Source organism: Pan troglodytes, chromosome 14, assembly GCF_028858775.2.
Source record: "Pan troglodytes isolate AG18354 chromosome 14, NHGRI_mPanTro3-v2.0_pri, whole genome shotgun sequence".
Taxonomy (NCBI): domain Eukaryota; kingdom Metazoa; phylum Chordata; class Mammalia; order Primates; family Hominidae; genus Pan; species Pan troglodytes.
This window is the reverse complement of record NC_072412.2, coordinates 84,106,560-84,129,302: the sequence shown is the minus strand read 5'-3', so window position 1 is coordinate 84,129,302 and position 22,743 is coordinate 84,106,560. Positions and strand designations below refer to the sequence as shown.

General features: G+C 37.6%; 1 protein-coding gene, 1 long non-coding RNA gene and 1 pseudogene across 5 annotated transcripts in view; 1 reads left to right on the top strand and 2 right to left on the bottom strand.

Annotated features, from left to right (window-relative positions):
• LOC100608804 (elongin-C-like) overlaps positions 1-7,639 on the bottom strand; it is a 51,674-nt pseudogene extending 44,035 nt beyond the window's left edge.
• The window catches only part of LOC134808141 (uncharacterized), a 562,219-nt gene that overhangs the window by 167,678 nt on the left and 371,798 nt on the right, over positions 1-22,743 (bottom strand). The gene's annotated exons all lie outside the window — the stretch shown is intronic.
• Positions 1-22,743, top strand: part of POU4F1 (POU class 4 homeobox 1) — a 217,168-nt gene that overhangs the window by 155,522 nt on the left and 38,903 nt on the right. The gene's annotated exons all lie outside the window — the stretch shown is intronic.

Genomic DNA, 22,743 nt, shown 5'->3' with positions numbered 1-22,743 from the left:
GCAGAATTGTTGTATATTAGAGGCCAAGATACCAGTAAAATTAGATTAAGGTTAAGGGAGGAATGTAAATTTTGTTAATAAGGTTTCCATATTTTAATTCAAATCCAAACACCCCGAGGGCCTATTGATGGTAATCCCATTTAATCTTGCAAAAAGCTTTTCTGGTATCAAGGGATCCAGATCGGTACTGCCTTTATTACTTGGAAAATGAAGAATTTTCTTAAATCTTCACCTCTAGCTAGTATAAACATAATAATAGAATTTTGATTATTTCTAACAAGCAAATATCATGTGATTATGTATCAACTCAAATGAGTATGTTCTATCAATGAATGTTATATAGAAATGTCAAATGCGTAAATCACAGAATCATCCATTCTACAACTTTGTGTTTAAAATGACTATACTTGCATCTATAACATTTATGCTTAATTTACTAACATGTGCCTTTTGAGGTGGTGAAAGCTCAAAATGCTTTGAAAGGACAACTTTAAAAAAAAAATTAAAACACATCATTGTGGTCCTTTGTAAATGAATGGACCTTTGTTAAATGACTCACTTTGGTAAATAACTTCTCCACTTTAGGGATACTTAGCCATCTGCTTCTCTCTCCTTTCATGTCTGTGTCTCTCTGCTTTCTTTCAACTCCATCTTTCCATTCACATAGTCCCACTTGGACCCTCATCATGATGTATCTCAAATTTTAACATATGCTTGTTCTCTTTTTCATGCATGCTGAATGGCATCCCTCTTGAGCTAGATGCTAAACCATTCTGTATTCATTTTCCTTGGAAGTTTACATATATATATATATAGAAAAATATATATATTTAAAAATATAAAATATATATGTATATTTCCTAAAGTCCCAAACGCTTAAATCTTTTTAAAAATATATTGCTATAATGGCATGTAAAGAATGAAAATTTTAGAGCCAGATAAATGCATGTATGCTCTAATTTCCTCCTTTCTTATCTAATCAAGACATCAATACCTACAATTGCTGCCCCCCATCATAGTTTCTTCTATCATTCCCATCAGCATAAAACATGTAATACTGACTTCATATCTTGAAAATGCTCTGGATGAGACACATACCTGCCAGGGTCCCTTACTAGATGAAAGCCCCATGATGCCAAGGTATTTATGTGTCTTATTCAGTACTATTTACCCAGCATTTAGAATACTGCTAACAGTGTCCTAGCATCTATTAAATTTTCAACAAATATTTGTCAAATGAATGAATGAATTAATGATATCTGGATCATAGCATAAGCTTAGTCAAAATCAGCTATTATGAAACTGACAATTTTTGAACATGATATTTGTTAAAAGTGACAAAATGATTCCAAACAACTGTACACAAAGGCTGTCTAAAAACATTATATGTATCATTGAAGTCTGGGAAACTGGTATGTACACATTTCAGTGGTTATCTGGTTTTATGTGTTTGGCATTTCTTTAAAATTCGACAGCAAAAAGTCTGCCATAGATTCTTAGGACTTTCTGTTTTACTTACCTCCCTATTATTGTTTAAATATGGTAGTGTTTAAATAAACTATAATTTCTAGCTATTTCTCTATAATTATAGGATATAAAAACAATAAGCACAAACTTTTATAAAGTTTTTCATCTAGCTAGAATATGTTAAAGTTTTAAAGAGCAAAATTGGCTCATTTCAATGATCATTTTGACTTAGGAAACAAATAGCATATGCGGCCATTGATTGACGGAAAATATAGGACACATGAACAATTCTAGCTCAATATATTCCAATGGTAACTTAACTTTAAAGCTTTCAAGCATTGGATAGAGCTGAAGGTCATTATCCTAAGCAAATTAATGCAGGAACAGAAAACCAAATACCACATGTTCTCATTTATAAGTGGAAGCTAAACATTGGGTACTCATGGACATAAGGATGGCAACAGTAGATGCTGGGGAGTATTAGGCGGGTGCAGGGAGAAAGGTTGAATAATTATTGGGTACTATGCTCAGTATCTGGATGACAGGATCAATTGTACCCCAAACCTCAACAGCACACAATATGCACCCAAATTTCATCGTGAATTATAGCTCCCATAATTCCCACGTGTTGTGGGAGGGACCTGGTGGGAGATAATTGAATTATGGGGCGGTTTCCCCCATACTGTCCTCATGGTAGTGAATAAGTCTCACGAGATCTGATGGTTCTATATTTCCCCTTTCCCTTGGTTCTCATTCTGTCTTGTCTGTCGCTGTATAAGACATGCCTTTGCTTCTCCTTTGCCTCCCACCATGATTGTGAGGCCTCCCCAGCCATGAGGAACTGTGAGTCCATTAAATCTCTTTTTCTTGATAAATTACCCAGTCTCAGGTATGTCTTTATTAGCAGTGTAAAGTAACTATTACACAAACCTATATGTGTACCTCTTGAATCTAAAATGAAAGTTGAAGTTATAAAAAATAAATAAAATTAAATTAATGTGTTATATACAGAAAAGAACTTTCTCTAAAAGAGAAATAAAAGCTAACAATGTAGAAAGTTTTGATTTTGTCCTTCCAATGCAATCACTGTGTGCTTGGTAATCTATGACAGATAATGTCATTGTAAACTAGATTTTAGTAAAACAACACAGTACAATTAACAACACTCCTGATTTTAGTGCATGCATCCTATCAAAACAAGTCCAATAAAACTAGAACAAAATCATCTTAAAATACAATTTGAGCATGCTATTTCACTGTCCACAAAACTTGATGTCTCTTCCTCATCTAGAGGATAAACAGCAAACAACTCCATACCCAGGAAATCATGTTCTTCTGCACTCTGACCCCAACCGGTCTTCATAGCTTTATTTTTGTCTAATCCCATATGCACACCCGGTGTGACAGCAGAGTGATTTACAGTGTGAACTCAAGTCAGGCAGAGCCAATTGAGAAACCACTAATTCCTAGAGTTGTGTGACTTTGGAGAGGTTTCTATTCAGCTTCCTGAGCCTCACTTCTCCTATCTTGGGTTAATCGTACCTATCTCACTGGATGGCTGTGAGGATTGTGGTTATGTCAAAACTCCACATCATCCCTGGCAGTCGGGAGTTTCCAATAATTTAAGGCACTATTATCATTCCTTAAGTGTGTCTTTTTTTTTTTTTTTTTTTTTTTTTGAGACAGGGTCTTGCTGTATCACCCAGGCTGGAGTACAGTGGTGTGATCTCAGCTCACAGCAACCTCTGCCTCCCGGATTCATGATCTTCCCACTTCAGTCTCCTGAGTAGCTGGACCTACAGGAATGCACCACCATGACCGGCTAATTTTTGTATTTTTTGTAGAGACAGGGTTTCACCACGTTGGCCAGGCCGGTCTCGAACTCCTGAGCTCAAGAGATCCTCCAGCCATGGCCTCACAAAGTGCTGGGATTACAAGAGGGAGCCACTGCATCCTGCCAAAGCATGTCCTTTTAAGTTCAGCCTCAGCATCTTTGTGCCCTTCCTTGGAACTCCCTGAAAAGTCCATTTTTCTGTCTACTCATCATTTAAGCTTCTCCTTCTATGTGAAGCCCTGAAAGCCTTCTTTGCAGGAGTACAATGATTGCTTGCTCTCTGAACTCACAGTTCTTATTTTCTGTATTATTCTTGTAAAAATGTATCGTCTTATATTACCTCTGATGGTCTTCTCTCATAGTTTATCTTGGTTAGCTGCTTAAGAAGCTGTGGATAGGAGCTAGAAGGAAATAAACGCATGATCAGACTAAGTGGATCCTACACTGTGTCCTTTGGAGCTTCCTTGGGAGACATCATGGTAGGATAAGGTGAAGTGCAGTGGTTTTTGGAGGATGTCAAGTAAATAAGGCTCTGAGTCTCATCCCCAATACTTATTAAAACAGCAATCTTTCAACTATTTCTTCATCATTACTGTTATTATCAAAACCCATCTTGTAAAATTAAATACTGAGATTCCAGTAAGAATTCACCAACAAAATAATTCCATTATTATATAAAATTTTTACAGTCATTTATCCAGTGCCACCTTCTAACATTTAATGGGGGACAAAGAGAAAACAATCAAGGTTGTGTACCTAGGATTGGCATTCGAACAACATTCTCAGAACTCCCGCTCTTTTGGTTTAAAGTTTGCCTGTTTATTCAACTAGATGATCAGAGGCCTTCAGGGCAGAAACCATTTATTAGATTTCCTTGTTTTCCTCCCAGTCTAGCTCAGAGCCTTAAATATAATCCTGAAGCCTATGTATAAGGGGACAATATGCAAATAGTGCAATTGAGAGCATTGGATTGTTCCAACCATAGCTCCTGTAGACTGAAATGACTTCAGCCAGAATAACATAACACACTGTATGTTAGTATAGTATGTTATGCTATATAGTAAGGAGTATTGTAAGGAATATATGTTATGCCATATAGTAAGGAATCCGCTGATAATGGGATTGAGCCTTTCAGGGAGCAGAGCTTAAACTTCAAAATATTAAGTTGCCAAAGGCTTAGGGGCTGTGGGTGGAGCGGCATTTTTCACACTCCCACTGAATCTGGAAAGAGCAGCTGTGGAGCATTGTCACTAGTATTAGACAGCAATGAGGGCATGATTGACTTCCAGCAGTTTTTGAAATCTGTGAAGTGCTAATGGGGACTGAAATAGGCAGAGTTAAGGAACCACATGAAATAACAAAGACTGAATAATCAAAGGGGAACCATATAGTTTCCATACACAGATGGAAAATTCTTTCTTACTGGTGTTTTACTTCTGCCACAGAAACTGATCGGTCCATTGTAAATAGCATGGATCAGTATTGAAACCAGGGTCCATTTCATTTTGGACCTTTTAGATGTACCTGAAAGGTCCATTGAAGTCAGCCTGGGAAAACCTCAGGTAAGGCCATCCCCAGTTTCTGCTTGCTGCCTTCAGAATTCCTCAGATAAAATTCCTGTTTATCTTGTCTCTGACCTTTGTGTTTCATCAAGACAACAGATTCATTATTTTCTTCCACCTCTAAATACCACAACTATAGGCAAGAGAGGTCTGATTCCTGTATCTTGCTCACCTCCAGGAAAGCTATGATGGTGTCTTCCCTTCCCTGGGATGTAACTGACTGAAGAGAATGACCCAATCAGTCTGGGCCATGGGCTAGAGAGTAGATGATGAAAACAGAGCAGCCAGTGACACACGATCTAGGAAAGATACTAAAATGTTGGCCTAGATCAAAAGAAGGACCAAAGAAAGTTTGATATAGGAAAAGAAGCCAGACTTGAGTTTACTCTTCTCTCTACTACTTACTAGCTAAACCCTGAGATCCCAGACAAATTGCTTCATCATTCTGAGCCTTCATTTTTTCACTTTTAAGAGTTATTTTCAGGAGTCAATGAAATGACCCAAGGAAGATGCCTAGAATCTGTAAGACACATAATGGGACTCCCACCTTTCCACACACTCTAGTCCCTCCTAATAATTCACGAAGGGCAGTTCTCAGGAAACACTGATACGCTACTCTTAATTATGTGCTGTTTGTAGTTGTTTTAAATATGTTTAACAAGTTGTACATATTTAATTCCACACAGAATATTCGGTTGTTTTCAACACATCTTACACATTTCTAAGTTAAAAGACCACCTCAATAGAATATTAGGTGCCTGAACAAGGATGACAAGAAAACATGGATTTTAGTGTGAGGCAGGGTTAGTTGGTTCCATGAGTTATTAGTTGTGTGATTTAGGGCATGCTTCAAAACATCTCTATGTTTTCTCACCTATAAAATGAGGAATGGTGATAGCAAAGCCTTTGGGTTGTAGTGTGGATTTAAGAAGATAAGGAATCCTTTCAAATAGAAAAACACAGTGTACTATATTTCATGGACTTATCCAGGATAATGCTATCCAGTAGAAAGGTGATGTATACCAATACAGGTCACATGTGCGATTTCAATTTTTCTAGTAGTCACATCAAAAAGTATTTAAAAAAAAAAAAGATGAAGTTAATTAAAAAATGGTTTTATTTAATCCAATACAGCAGGTTCATAATGTCATTTCAAAATGTAAAACATGTACAAGTATTAATAAGATACTGTGCATTCTTTTCTATATTCTTTGGAATTTGGTGTGTATTTTATCATTTTGGAGTAGTCACATTTCAAGTGGTTGATATTAATGGCTATTGTATTAGGCTATTCAGGTCTTGGAGATACCTAGATTTTGATTGTCTATTTTCCAATTAATTCATTTAAACTTTGCTGTCATTTTATTCCTAAGCAAGAATGATAATTAAAGTGCACACTTAAGTTGCATATAACATTCTGTAGGCAACATTACGGTACCTTTGACAGTTCCTTTAGGGAGCCCTACAGTTTTCTCAGAGCCATTCATTTGCCAAAACGACTCTTCAGGTCTGTCCCCAAGAACCAGACCCTGGATAAGGCTCTTCAAAGGCCACACGCTCTTTGAAGAGGAAGTAAAAATAACCAATTCTGTGATATGAATATTGTTTCTTTCTGAAGCACAGAATTTTTGGCAGCAATTTGTTCCTAATTCCTGTGAGTAAATTATTTTTTTGTGGACATGGTGAATGTCTGGTCAGGTCAGGACAAGAAAAAATATATTCCTCAACTTCATCAGATCCTACTTTGAGTCACTATCCTGCTGGCACAAGGGAGGCCTTTCCCTCAAAAGGTGAAGCCGACCCATGAACATCACTAACCCCATGGAGTGACATCGTAGGCAACTCATGAATGGAGAAATTATTTTGGAGGAACTTTGATTACTTTGTAAAATAATGTGTTAAGACCCTGTTACTTCAATATCATTTTATTTAAAACAAAGTGCAATTCAAGGTGACTTTTATGCTATTCTTTAACATTTTTTTTTTTAAAAAGGATCATCTGAAACTTGGGTAATTCAAACTCTATTGTTTTGGCTCCCTGAATTTCAAATTAAGGAGATCTTGCTATCAAGACCTGGCATTGTCCTTACTCACTGCGTTGTCTTTCACAGTTTTAGAAAAGCTGATTTTCTTTCTGGTTCTGATTTCCCTTTGATCTACAGATTCTACCACTGCCATCCTCATTCAGCTGGAGCAGAGTCCTCTCCATCCTTTCATTATGTGTAGATTATTTATTGGTCTGTAATTTTAGCCTCTATTTTCTCGGCAGTCAGAAGCAGCATCTTAGCTGGATCATCTCTTGCTCAGAAGGATGCTTAATGTAAATTTCTTATTTTTTGTGTGTGATACATAGGCAAGTCTTATATCGCACACCTGTCCTTGATTCAGAGGTCTGTGTTTATTCCCTAGGGCTATAAACATTTTAAATTCCTATATAGAAAGGTGGCTTTACTCTGGTCTCATAAATAGAGAAAGCCTGATTTTTCACTGTTATTTAAAGACAAGTCTCCCTTAACCTGGGCTTGATTGGAGACCCCACATTATTACCAGAATAATTTTTCTCCTGTTTCCTAACCTCCTTATTGTTTCCCTCCTTATTGTTTCTATTAATAAATCTATCTCCAGTCACTTACTTATATGAACACTGTCACGGGAACCCTGGTGTTGCTCCTATTAGCCTACCACCCAAGGCAACTCCTTGTGCAGAAATGATCCACAATGCCTGAGGGGAAGCATCTCGTGGCAAAAGTAGTTGAAGCCCCAGCCCTCCAGTCATGGTGCGCCAAGCAGCTGCCTCCTTACCCTAAGCAATGAATCTATTCATCATTCCAAAGCACTTGATTTAAATGTGAGTCAGACTAAAGAAGTATAGTTTTGTCCAGAAAGTTTTTCAATATGTGTGAGGTGAAGGAGCATTTAGCTTAGCAGTAACTCCTTGTGACATGGGAGTGGGCTATCATGCTGCTAGCTTTGCTAGTATTCATTCCTGGGACAGTACTGATATTATAAGACTTTGTGCACTTTTATCCATTTTTCTTGATATCAGTGGAATGGTGACAATTCATTAAGACCCAGAGTTGATCTCTAGGGATCTAGTTAGAAATTACAATTCCATTATAATTTGTGATTAATAACCAAGAAAGAAACATCACCCAGCAAAAGAAGACAATGTACTGTGTTTCTCCACTTTTTTTTTTTTTAGTTCCCTGTTTTAGCATACTTTCACTTCTCTGCAGCCAGTTAGTTCAGCTGGTATGGCTAACGAGGTCAAGGCGGCAGTTCGTTCTGTGTCTGCTGTTCAGCATTGCTGTGTTTCCAGGCCATAGGCGAACTCCTCAACGAGAGCCAGCTCACAAATGTGTGCTCTTGGTCACAAATAGTACTCCTCCAAGAAAGTGTGTCTGGATGTGGATCAAAGCAAAACCATTACCGCTATTTGGAAGAATGATATAGATGCATATGCGTGTCCATGGTAGATTAGTGGTATTCTAGTTATGAATTAAGGATTAAAAATTCTGTTCAAAATTGATGGCCTTTGTTTCAGTTATTTGATCTAAGCATATTACTTAATCTTTCTGGGCCTCAGTTCACCAAAGTCATGGCTTAAGTAATAGTTTTACACCATTTATTTTACAGACATATCAATATAGATGATATAGCTATAGGTTATTAGTTAAGAGAGCAAATTCTGGGGATAGTCTGTCTTGTTCAAATCCCATCTGCATTTCTAACTAGTTGACCAAGGGAAGCATTGCTTAATATCTCTTCCCTGGGGGTTCCTCATTTGCAAATAAGGGTAGTAATGAGGGACCTACCACATAGGGTTGTTTTAAAGATTAAATGAGATTATATATGTCAAGTTTATGGCACTGCTTGGTACATTGCAAAAGCTTATTTTGTGTTACCTATTTTAGCTATTATTAAACCATTATTTAAACTAGCTAACAGGCTGGTTTAAAGATCTTGAAGAAATATTAGAGTAGAACATTGGAAAAACTTTTATTTTATTTTATATTTTTAGTTTTGGAAAAACGTTTTCAAACCAATGTTATCAACATCATTTTTAATACAACAAGTAATTGCATTGATAGTCAACCCATATCTTTGGCAATAGTAACAAGAATCTATTTGTCATAATTGCATTTCAGTTTCATTTTAGACTAAAATAAGATAAGTACTATAGATTCTCTTTCAAAGTCCTATGACTCTGCTGGAAGAGAAACCAATCCCAGGTATCTCTTATGGTCTAGTGTTAGATATATGTTTTCTAAATGTAAAATCAATGTTTGAGTTTATTACACTGATCTGAGTCTGCCATGTCCTAAAATTTATTATTCCAAATCAGTGGCATTTATGTCTTTGCTATGGTGGTTGCTATTCAATACAGACATGCATTTCCTAGTTCCAAATGACAAAAACTGGACTCCACTATAGGTTTGTTTGTATTGTCATCCTGACAGTGTTCTGCCTTTGGAAAGGAATAATGAGATAATAGCTAAGTCAGAGTCAATGAAGATTTTATAGCATTGAGATAATCTTTCCTCAACTACATCAGGGTTTCTGCTCATTTTATAAATTTGGCTATATTCACAATATTGTAAAGGCATTATATCTTTTCCTAGTGCAATAAGAATATGCTTAAATAATTTACATTAATAAATGACCTCATAGTAATTTATCAGTTTTATTAAAGACTATCATCCAAATAAACTGTCTGCTCTTTTAATTCTTATGTTTTTTGAACTTATTTTTCTAATCTTTTTTTATTCAAAATGCTAAGTTTCAGATGTAGAACTGCCTTTTATAATGGAAGAGAGGCTATGGTACTAAGTAGCCATTGGCATTTGCATATTATTCAGGGCCTATTCTTAATCTATTGGACAAACATCGTTTATTAACATGGACTAGTGACTGATTTCTGTGAAAGAAATAAGTCTGTATCATTCTTTACCACCCCCACCCCTTCCAATAAGAAAAATTAGGTTCTCATTATTTGAATAATTTAAGCCCATCTCTCCAGTGCTTTTTGTCTAAAATAGTTCTCAGTTGGGGCAACACTGACCCCAAAGGACATTTGTCAATATCTAGAGACGTGATAAGATTGGCATGGAGGTGCCACTGGCATCTAGTGGGTAGAGGGGAACCTGGTAAAAATGCACAGGACAGTCCTTCACAACAAAGAAGCGTCATGATCTGGTCTAAAATGTCAGTAGCTTTCAGGTTGAGAAACCCTGGTATAAAATGTCCCAATGTCTCAGTTATGGAATTAAAACTAGAGTTTAGATTTCAAAACATTCAGATAGGTTTCCAAAATAGTTACTTCCTTTACCCTAAAAAAACTGGACATGTCTTGGCAAAAGTATTATTTGACACTGTGATAAAGATTTTTTTTTGAGACAGAATAATCCAAATTAAATAGAAATACATGGTATATATAATCTTTCTTCAAAGTGACTTTTTAATTATGAAAATTAGCTAAAAATTTAAAACTTTACATTTATAAAGTATCTTTTCATTAAAAATAATCTAAAGAATTTTTATTGTAGGACTTTTCTTAAGTCAATAACATCAGACAAATACAGAAAATAAACAGAATTTATTTTCTTTTTCTTTCAAAGTTCAATGCTTCTATCTTTTTAAACAAATGCATGCTGTTTAAAGACTGACAACTGGATCTTTTTATCTGATCTTTGAATACGATCACTTGAAATTTAAGAAAATGCAAGTTATATTGACTCAGAGAAACAGCTTATATCGTAGAAAAACACACATATACACAGACACAAATCAACAAAGAAACACAACATCCTCAAACCAGGCCTTCTAGAAAAAGTGTGTGTGTGTGTGTGTGTGTGTGTGTGTGTGTATGTATTACTTTGTAAACCTAACATAAAATACTTTCTTAGGCAATTTTCCATTGAGCATCCAAGTTGTGTCGAATGTTCCATTTCTAACTCTTAAGTCAATTTATGGGAGGGGTGTGTAAAAGCACTTTAGTGAAGAAAACCAGTGATTGCAATGCATCAAAGTTAAGCAGTAGTGGGGTTATCACTCCATGAAAAATCACATAAACATTTCACATATAAAATATTATTCATCAAGGCAAAACCCTCTAAGGGGTTGAGAGATAACAATAGTGTCATAAAATCTTTTTCTTTCTTTTGAAAAAACAAAACAATATATGCCACAACTGAGATAGAATCTGTGGTCATGTAGTAGGTATGACAATGAGGTAAGTCATGAGTATAACTGAGAAGAAAATTAGCAAATCTTAAATACCTGACTCTGCAATATCATTACCCATAAACTTGGCCTTTTTCTACCCTCTTTTCCCCAAAGACTGATGTCCCATATATGAACCGAGGGAAATGTGTGCTTTCTAACAGCTAAATCAACAAGGTCTCACATGAGCAGTGCTGTGCGGTGTGGTTGACTGATTTCATGAAAAACTAATCATGTATTCATCATTGAGATCAAACACTCTCCAAGTAATTATCATCCAAACCCAATCTGATAGGACCTGAAAAATGGCACTGCTGATATAATCAGAGGCTGAACGGAATAGTTCTCTTAGCTTTTGTAAACCTTGGTTTGGAAGGCACGAAACTGAAATTGTATTTTATAATTAAGAAAGGTAAAGTTGGCAGGCTGCAATCAATTATTTCAATCAATCATAACAATTTTAGATTGCCTGGGTAATTACTGGAACACATTTAAAGATTGACTTTTCATACATGGTCTTTGGAACTTTTTTTCATCTAAAAAAAACACAAAGAAATTTTTTAAATTAAAATATGAACCCTGTATGTATCCACTATAAAATGTGTCATATCATTTGCATAGCTTCCTTATTTTTAGCTGCGGTACTATTAGTTTTCATAAAGGGATGTTATTGTATTGAATTACATGTCATGGAAAAATGATTGTTTTCTGAAACCTTATTTTAGCTTTCTGTCTATGATTGTAAATTTAAATGAAGACAAATAATGTAGAATATTTAAATGCTTTACAAAATATTTCTGCATTACCACATGTGCTCCTTATGTCGCAGGTAACATACTTTTCATGTGTTATTTCATTTAATCCTCAAACAGGTTAATGAGAGAGATCAAGTTATAACTCCCATTTACAAAAGAGAGCCACAGGGGAGCTGATGTATTGCTCAAGGTTATATGTAATAAGGGGCAAAGGTGGGACATGGCCCCAGCCCAGTGAGTCTCAGCCTAAAGCAGGCCCCCTTGACCATGATTCTGTAGTGTTTCCTTGCTAGCCATTTGATCTTAGAGTAACAAATATTTGTTTTTTAAAAGAATTTTATATATGCCAGGGATTGAGTTATGCCCTTTATGTATCATCTATTGTTCCTAATTTCATCCTGACAAGGTTTTGAATTAGATGATATGTTGTTCATTTTACAAACAAGCCAGCAAACTTTGAGACATCAAGAAAATCGAAAGTCAGAAAGGGAAAGTATTAATATATGTTGCTGGGAATCAGGCCTGAGTTCAGAATCACAGCTCTAGTGATGGTGGCCTTGGGCAAGTTACTGCACCTCTGTAAAGCTCAGATTTTTAATCTGTGAAATGGTGATAATAATTATTTTCAGTTATGAAAAAGAGCTATTGTAGGTCACGGCTCTACTGCTACACCTACAAAGTGCAGAGAGCTTGTTAATTGACTTGTCTGGGGTTCAACAACCTGACACTGACAAATGTAAATATTTGTTTTACAAGTTGACTGGACTTCAGATATTAGCCTGAGAGGTCGGCAAAGCTTGGACTTCAGATATTACCCTGAGAGGTTGGCAAAGCTACTGCCACAATCATGCCATTCTTGTGGGTACAAGAAACATCACCAAACCCAGGTAGTGGGAGAGTGCCCTTTCCAATATATCCTGCCACCTCTCTGGAAAAATATGTATAACCGGAAGTTTAGCAAACCACGTTGCATTTTTCTATTCCCATATTACCATTTAAGAGGTGTTTAATCTATTGCATTATTGATTTTTAATCAATTCTAATATGGTAGAATTGCTTTATTATTGCTCCCTCCGTTTTTGCTCCTCTTCAGTGTAATTAACACTTCATGAAAAAACATGTTAATGAAATATTGGAAGAATTTTTATGAGATATATTTAATATATTATGTTTAAAATACAGATATGTTTCATAATATTAGTAATTGATTTTGTAAGTCTAAATATTCACTTTTTGTAATCCCTTTAAGATGCAACCACTGCAATTTTTTATATATTTTCTGACTTTCTGTACATTATTCCAGATTAAATGCAATTATACATTTCCTTAATCTAGAAAGTTTGCTTCATTTTCCATTGTTTTCTTTCATTTATTGTTAACACTAACCAAACTCTATTCTATGTCAACATTGAATTTTGAATTTCTTTATGAAATTCAACAGTATTCATTAAACATTTACTATTTGTCAAGCACATGGAAAGCACCTGATTTTTTTTTTTTTTTTTTTTTTTTTTTTTTTTACAGAACTGGAGTATAAAGAATTGGGAGTTCTTTCTAAGAATAAACCTCTTCACCAAAGTGAAACTCTATTCATTTAGATGAGATTTTACAAAATAGTTAGAAACTTGTCTTTTCAGTGGAGACAAATTTATTTCCTTAATGCTTCACTTAATTCAAGTCTACTGGTGAGAGAAAATCACTTATGCACAAACCTTTTAAGAATCACCACTGACAAATGAAAACATATGCATTCACACACAAAGTCTCTTAAAGTCAAGCCAGGCCTGTGGGGATGAGATCAATTCCACACATTTCACCTTAGGTCTTCTTTTATCTAAACGTTATTTTTGCCTTGTCACAAAATACACCGACAATTAACTGAGAAAGTCCTTTTCCTCACTGCATCATTTGTTAATGGTTCATATCTACATGGATCAAGGAACTCATTGATTTGTCTACCAGTTAGCTGCTAACACTTTTCTTTTTGTAGGCAGGATTTATACACTTGCCTACTTAGGAAAAGTAATTCCTAAGGCCACATTATATAAGTATGATTAGAAGTAATGTCCCTCAAGGGCAACATTGGTGTTGAATTTTTGGATTAGAAATTTTTTGATAAACCTGTTTAAGATGTAGCAATAATGTTAATGCATTAATAGCAAAAAGCACCATTTAGAATATTACCCTTCAAATATTTCTGAGCACAAAATGATGAATATTAATGAGTTAAAATAATTTCAATTGTCATGATAGAACGTATATTTTAAAATGCTGTTTTTTTCATTTTTCATATTTGATTTTTAAGCATGTCTTTTAAATTCCAGTTTTTCCCAGATTTCCTTTTAAATGGATATTTGTGGGTTTCAAAGTATCTGAAAACAGTCCAGACCTTATTAATTGTCTAAGTATTATCATTACTTTTAATAAATGTGACGTCGTGGTTGTTTCTTGACAGAACAGTACATCTAATGAGTAGCAGTAGCTGGTTTTATTTACATGTATTCATGATTCTACCTAACCACTATTTCATTCTCAAGTAATTTACATTGCTATATGACAATAAACAAAGGGCCCAAAAGAAACATTGAATGTGTTTGTAACTCAGAAATTTCAATAAAACTAAATCTATAGGCCACTTTAAGGATTAATTTTAGAAGGATACATATAGAAGAGTAATTTTACCTAAATTGTCCAAATGTTTGGCCTCTGAAATAATTGAACTACTTACATGTTCCATTATTTTTACATGTTTACATGTATAATGAAACTATATACATGTTTCAATATTTGAAAAAAGGGAATTACATGTTAGATGAGAAAATTTTATATACAGGATGATGGTGGCCGGTTTATTCTGGTGATATTTCAAAGTAAAAGCATTAGATTTTGGCTTTGAAAGTGATTCAGTAGATCACTGTCAGTTCTGTCTAACCTACAAAACAAGAAAAGTCAATGAATTTCTACAGCATTTGTGATGACAATTGCATGAATCCACTCCCCCCGCCTTTTTTTTTTTTTTTTTTTTTTGAGACTTGCTCTTGTTGCCCAGGCTGGAGTGCAATGGTGCAACCTCGGCTCACTGCAGCCTTCACCTCCTGGGTTCAAGAGATTCTCCTGCCTCAGCCTCCTGAGTAGCTGGGATTATAGGCATGCGCCACCACGCCTGGCAAATTTTGTATTTTTAGTAGATATGGGGTTTCTCCATGTTGATCAGGCTGGTCTCGAACTCCTAACCTCAGGTGATCCGCCCACCTCAGCCTCCCAGAGTGCTGGGATTACAGGTGTGAGCCACTATGCCCAGCTGAATCCATCCCTTTTAACTGGGCTTTGGGATGCTGAAAATATTTTGTGCAACCCTTCAGCATAGTATCATTTTTGTCCATTTAATCAAAAAAGTGAAATTCTTCTTGTTTAATGTAACACTCACCAACATGTGAAGATAAAAAGGTTGTTAGAACTCTTATCCCTATTATATTATGAGATTATAGGCTGAAGCATATTCACAAAAAGAAAATGTACAGAGTATGAGTGTTACGGGGACTACTTCAGTATTTATGCTGGTGTGTGCATGACCTTATAAATGCCTCATCTGTTTAGTTCTTTTGAATTACAGTGCAAGCCTTTCACTTCTTTCAATTCGCCTTCTGTTTTATTTTATTTTTATTTTTTGCTGGAGATCATTTAACACTGTGGCTCTGGTTATAGTAGAATAGCTGTGTTTTCTCTGTGGTGTTCCCAAGTGTTTCCTTTCATTACAGACATCTGCATAAGTGAAAACACAAGAGATTGCATCTAGGGCTGTGGGGGCCAACTACAAGTAAAACTAAGACAAACAATAAGCAAAGATTTAAAATCCTCATCTGTCAGAAGTAATACAAGTGGTAGATTATCCTCTGGGGTGAGTAAAAAAGCTCTTCAAGAACTATAAATGACAAAAAAATAAAAAAGCAGGAGAATCCTGTGGATATTGTTAAAATGGTAGAACCCCTAATGCAAATATGAGCAACAAAACGTGTTTGTATTACAAAGAAGGAATATATGGAAAATAAGGAAAGGGACAGGACTGCTGAGACAAAATGGTAAAATTGCAGGAGTCAGCCATGAAAGAGGCTTTAGAAAGCACGAGGGGAATAGGAGGTGCAAAAAAGCAAGAGACAAGGAAAAAACAAGCATCACTGTACTTTTATCTCCTTTGAATTTTAAACTAGGTCATCACCAAAATGACATAAAAAGGTAACGAGAGGTTTCCTCTTGGGGTTTGTAGAAATACTTTTTGTTTTATCAATTAATTAATTAATATTAATTATTTTTGCACTCTCTCAGAAATGACTTCTTAGGAAATAAAATATACACTCTTCACCAGAGTACTCTTAGAGACTTTTCCCTCTGTATATTTGACATCTTGCATTTCCAAGCCATCTTACTTTTTAAACCTCATTTCCAGGAGCCTGAGCTATTGTTAAAGCCACTCTGAAAAGACACACGCAGGAAAACAAAACTATGTCAAATGGGAAAAAAAATTATTAAAAACGGCCAGGCACAGTGGTTCACCCCTGTAATCCCAGCAGTTTGGGAAGCCGAGGCGGGCGGATTACGAGGTCAGGAGATTGAGACCATCCTGGCTAACAGGTGAAACCCCGTCTCTACTAAAAATACAAAAAAATTAGCCGGGCGTGGTGATGGGTGCCTGTAGTCCCAGCTCCTCGGGAGGCTGAGGCAGGAGAATGGCGTGAACCCAAGAGGTGGAGCTTGCAGTGAGCTGAGATCGTGCCACTGCACTCCAGCCTGGGCAACAGAGCGAGACTTCGTCTCAAAAAAAAAAAAAAAAGAAAAAAGAAATTAATAAAAACAACTTTCTTCACTGGGCACGGTGACTCCCACCTGTAATCCCAATCCCAGCATTTTGTCAGGCCATATCAGGTGGTTAGCCCGAGGTCATGAGTTTGAGACCAGGCTGGCCAACATGGTGAAGCCCCGTCTCTATTAAAAATACAAAAATAGCCGGTCATGGTGGTGGGTGCCTGTAATCCCAGCTATTCAGGAGGCTGATGCAGGAGAATTGCTTGAACCCAGGAGGCGGAGGTTGCAGTGAGCCGATATTGTGCCACTGCACTCCAGTCTGGGCGACAGCACAAGATTCTGTTTCAAAAAAATAAACAAACAAAACAAACAAAAAAACACTTTCCTGTAGCAAACAGTGAGTAAATTTTTAGCCTGTGAGTATTCACTCTAATCATCTGATGACATTTTAGTTGAAACTCTATGGAGATTTTTACTTTTCATGGATGCCAGCTGGGAATAGTAAGTCCATTCCATTTGTAGAATCATTCCATTAAATTACCTTTTAGGCTAGGTGAAACAGGATGTGAGTAAATTTTAAAGATTATTCATATTGGTTTTGCAGAATAGCTCAGGGAGGGGTTTTCATGCTGGGATCTTGAATAGCATTATTTCTGTCTACTGGGGCTTCCTTATCCATTTATTTACCACCTTTTAAAACTGTATCTTAATTTAAAAGCTGTCATTACAAACTGGAAAACAAGATGAATAAATCAACCCATCAACACATATTGCCAGACACAGCAGAACATGTGAAGACCTATGTAAAATAAATAGAAACAGAGAAGTCCACATGACACTAGAAAGAGTTCATTATTCTTTGGAGCTGTTGAAAAAAAATCAATATAAATCACTTGTTTTCATGGCAAGAACCACGTGTATTGTATTTAGTACTCACCAGAGTAATGCTCAACAGTCTTAACTGAATTGCTTTCACATTTGATTTTAGCACTAGCTTGCCAAAACACAAACCAAAAAAAGACACCCTTCCTCCCAAAATCAATCAATCAATCAATCTAGCTAGCTAGCTAGCTATCTAGCTATCTCTTCTGTCTTTTTATCTATATATTGGTAGCTTTTAGTTGCCTCTTAAGTGGTAGGTACCAAAATAATATAGATATGACTTATTGGTAAAAATAGAAAGTTGTCCCTTCAGATGTTATGACTTCTGGCTTCCAGACCTTTATGTTCACCTCAGTAGGCATAACCCTTCAATAAAATTCTCTGCTAAGGGAATCTCAATTCAAAACTGTCAAAGCTTTTAGATCATCTGCACACAAAGTCATAGTCTTTCACTGGTTTACATTAAATATTATCTGTGACTAAGTGAAGGAAATAATACATACAGTGCTCCGTTTCCAAGACAAAATGCCTTAAATTGGCTTAGGTCAGCAAACTAGTCAGAGAAAACAGGATGTACTAGGCCCTGCTTGGATAGCCAATGCCTGCTTGTCAGCCTTAGTTGCCCTCACCTGAACCAAAGAAGTTTAGTCTAAAATGAAAGTTTATCAGCCTGCAAAATAGCTCCCTTTGTCTGTTCTTATCAGCTTGCCCAGCTACTTAGGTCATAAGTCAAATACTTGAAGAGCCCCTGAGCTAACTAGGATTGTAATGCATTGTGGGCTGCAACAAAATGCAGCAAGACATTCCCCCAGAAAACCATCTGAAGCCCCTACCCAACCAACAATAGGCGATGTCCGGGAAAATTGTAACCCGATAGTAGTCAGCCTATAAGGAACTGGGGGAGGGACCTGAGCAGTAGGGGATAAACTGCTTGTTAAAACTGTGCTGGGTGTGCTACTAAACACCTACCCTTGCAAGACCATCATTAAAGTCTCACTTTCGCTGTTCTCTGGTCTGAGTCCATTTTTGGGTTTGGACGGGTGAGTTTGTTTTTCACAACCCGATGGCCCACACGGGGATCTCTGTGCCTGCGTGGAGTGAAGCTCCGACTGAGAGGGGAGATGCATCCCACTTGGTTTATGTGGCCTGCTCTCTCTGGAAGTCCCGGCTCCCCACAAAAGCCATAGACAAACCCGAAACTGTTATTCGGGAGACAACGGAAGTGACACAGGGAGAAAAGCAGGCACTGCAGTAACCAGGCAACCTCATGCACTAGCCAAGGTAGGAAAATTGGACTGTATGTACTGCCTTGGTGGTTGGACATTTTTGGAGGACTCAGGATGTGCAAGAAACCGCCAGTCAGGGAGGTTGAATACAAAGAGGTGTGCAAGAAATCTCCAGTAAGGGAGTTAAGTACAGAGGGTAAAGCTCAGATACAGAGACTAACTGAAAATGGGAACCAGAAATTCTAGGTCTAGGGAACAAAAGAAAGAGGGAACTAAAAAGACCCCTTGTGACATTCTCCCAGATAGTCCACTGGGGAGAAATGTTGCAGGTTTGAAGGGATAATCCTCAAACCAGGGACAAGGAAAAGCAAAAGATAATAAAGTATTGCGTTTTATCTGGCCCAAAGAGCCCATTTGTCAGCCTTCAGTCTTTCAGCCTAAGTTTGGCTCAGATGAGGTATGCCAAGCTTTAATTCTCTATGTGAATAATAAAACCCCATTCTCATAAGAGGAGGTGAGTTATGCTTTGTTGGATTGGTGGATTAACTCCCATGTTCCCCCTTAAAAAGGAAGAAAAGAGCATAGTAAAGCGCCTTCGCCCAGTGAAAAGCCCTGGAATCCCCTAACACGCTTGCCCCCATACATCTCAGAAAGTAGGGGCCAGGAAGATCAAGGGGCAACAAGAAGGCCAAAGGAAGAGAAATACGGGGCTTGTGAAGGAGCTAAACCCAATGCTTCCCTAAATCCTTATCCAAAATTTAGGAAATAATTAGAGCAATGTAAGAAGAACATTAAGAATTTCCCTATTGCTTCTAAACAGCAGATATCTAACAGGTACCCTCTTAGAGAAGTCCCCATGAGGGGTTGGATTTGTGAGTGCACCTCTAACAAGTACTGAGGTTAGGAATTTTAAAAAAGAAATGAGGCCACTCTTGAAATTCTCTCAGATTAGCAAAGCAGCTAGATCAATTTTTAGGACTCAGTTTTTATACTTCGGCTAAGATAATGTCAATCATGAATATTTTGTTTACTGGGAAAGAGAGGGGAATGATTAGAAGGGCAGCCATGAACAACTGGGAGAGATAGCATCCTCCCGGGCAAGGAATCTTGCCAGCTGAGCAGAAATTCCCAGTTTGCAATCCCTGAAGTAGAGAGAGATCTGCTGAGGAGAAGTCTGCCAAGATGCTTTGAGGTGAGATATATGGAAGCTCTGTATCCCAGAGCCAGGCTGGGCTGGGGGAGGATCCTTGCAGCTGAAGAGGAGGAAAAGCCACTTAGTCCCCTCCCAGAGCTGGACAAACCAGAGACCCTTTGCAGTTGCCGGGTCACCAGCAGGGGTGGCATGGAATAGAAACAGTGCAGCTCTTGGCCTTCCAGAGAGATGGATGGTGCCTTCGAAGCAAAGAAAGAGGAAGGGAGGGCAGAGCCAGGGATGCCTTTGCTGATAAGAGTGCCCATCAGGGAAGGTGCCACAGGCTGGCAGCTCTTCAGAACAGCAGTTCTTGGCCCAGAGTCAGACCCAGCAGAGCTGGGCTAAAGGCATCCTGGGAGGCCAGCTGGTCAGTCCCTTGCCTCCCCAAATTCCTCCTGGGGTCAGTGGGCCCGGGGAAGGTGCCTAACCTAAATCCAGCCAGTTTCTTATGGAAAGGAGAGAATAAAAAGGCACCAAACCATAACTTAAAATATCATAGAATATCAAACTAAAGTTAGATCAAACCTTAAAGAAACTCCACTACATAATGGGAATCGGGCAGTTTGTGGATGGGTCATCCCAAGTGATAGATGGTAAAAAAACACAATGATTATGCTGTTGTTAATAAAAACAAACAATCCTTATGTAAAAAAGATAAATTACCCAATAACTGGTCAGCCCAAACCTGTAAATTATATGCTCTTAACCAGGCCCTAAAGCTCCTAGAAGGCCAAGAAGTCACTACATATACTAATTCCAAATATGCCTATGGAATAATACACACCTTTGGAAAAATCTGGACAAAGCAGGGCCTAATAAATAGCAGGTGGAAAGAATTGGTACATGGGAAACTGGTCAAACAAGTTTTTAAAAAGCCTCTTGCTTCCAGCAGTGATAGCCATAGTTCCATGTAAATGGCCATCAAAAAGGAAACACTATAGAAGCTGTAGGAAACAGGCTTGTGGATAAAGCTGCTAAGCAAGCCTCCCTGGAGGAAAAAGTTAAATTGTTTAAACTAATCCAAAACATCCCTAAGGTGGTATTAAAACCCCAATTTTCTAAAGAGGAGGAGGAAAAGCTGGGCAAGGTAGGGGCCACTCAAACTGAGGACAGGAGATGGGTGCTCCCTAATGGAAGAAAAATAATAAGCAAACCCATAATAAGAGAACTAATGTCCATACTGCATAAGGGAAGTCATTGGGGTCCCCAAGCCATGTGTGATGCAATAGTCAAGAACTATGAGTGTATAGAGATTTATACCCTTGCTAAACAAGTGTGCGGGGATTGAGTAACCTGCCAGAGAATAAACAAAAAGGTAGTTAGAAAACAGACTACCTAAGGAAGACCTCCTGGGTTAAGGCCATTTCAAAGCATTCCCGTATTTAGGCAGGACTATTGACCTTCCTACTATGAAAACCAAAAAGCAATTTTGAAGAGATAATATACTGGCCATATCCTCCACCCTGTCATCCCTTAGGTTAAAAGAACTTCTAACTCAAACCCCGCCTCTTAAGTTCAAGTTTACCATTTCCAGCCTGGTGATAAGCTCCACCCAAGCTGGGAAGGTCCCCATCAAGTGCTCCTAATCACTGAAACGGCCGTCTGAACAGCTGAACCGGGGGTGGACACATGACACTCGGGTCAAGAGACTGGTAAAAGAACCCCCAGAAGGAAGGGAAAAGGGTAAATGGAGAGTGTATAAATCAGGTAAGGAACCCTTAATGCTAACTCTAAGGAAAACCTAAGAGGAAGCTATGAGCAGGCTCTGTCACTGGGGGTAAATATGCTTAGGATGAATCCTAACACAAGGTGTGAAAGGAGACCTAAGTACTGGATAGGGCCCAGTATTAGGGGTGAAAAGTAGGGAATATCGAATCAAACCAATAGTCAACACAGCTAAGACCTCCTTCTGCTCCAAACTATAAAATTTAATGCTTGCCAAGTCTTACCTTGTGGAAATTTAGAGAACTAAAGGCAGTTGTCACAAGCAAACAAATATCTACATCCTAAAACAGACCGTTATTTGACCCTCTCAGAAAAGCCCTGTGCTAGCTGGAATCAGGTCTGGTGGACCACACAATATCGAGGCTGGGTGAGTCATTCTTCCAAAAACAAACCCTTAAAGAATCAAATATGAGGGCCCCATGGCACTTAACTATAGAAATTTAGAATGCAATCCTATATTAATTACTGTAAACAACCCAGCTACTCTAGACCAGGAACCTTGGAGGTATGTATTAGGAATAGGTATCTCAGGAAGGAATTCCTCCAGTGGGACAGTTAGCTTTTAGACTGGTTACCAACTCCACCCCAAGCACACCAGGATTACTGTAACTCCCAGTCCCACTACTTCTTTAACCCACCATACAATGACCTGAAGAAAGTAAAAATAATTAAGGTAACTAACTTGAGGCAAACTTTAGAAATTAAGACTGGATATGGGGATATAAATGCCTGGGTTAAATGGGTCAAATTTTCTGTACTAGCTCTTGATAAGAGTGACTGTTATGCATGCTCTGCTGGGCAGACTCAGACACAGGTAGTTCTATTTCCCCTAGAATGTGATACCCATCCCAAAGGAATATGTTGCATGTTGGCTCTATAACAGGACAGGGATGCATGGGGAAATAAAACCTGCAAAAGTCTATTATTGCTCTTTCCCACCTTGCGAAGGTCAGATCCTAAAGCAATCCCCTTGTTCTCCACAGAGAATATGAACCACTCCTCTTGCCTCTTTTGGCAGGGAGCAAAGTTCAATAGGCCCGTGGGAAAACTCTCAACTTGTATCCACATTTTAAACGTT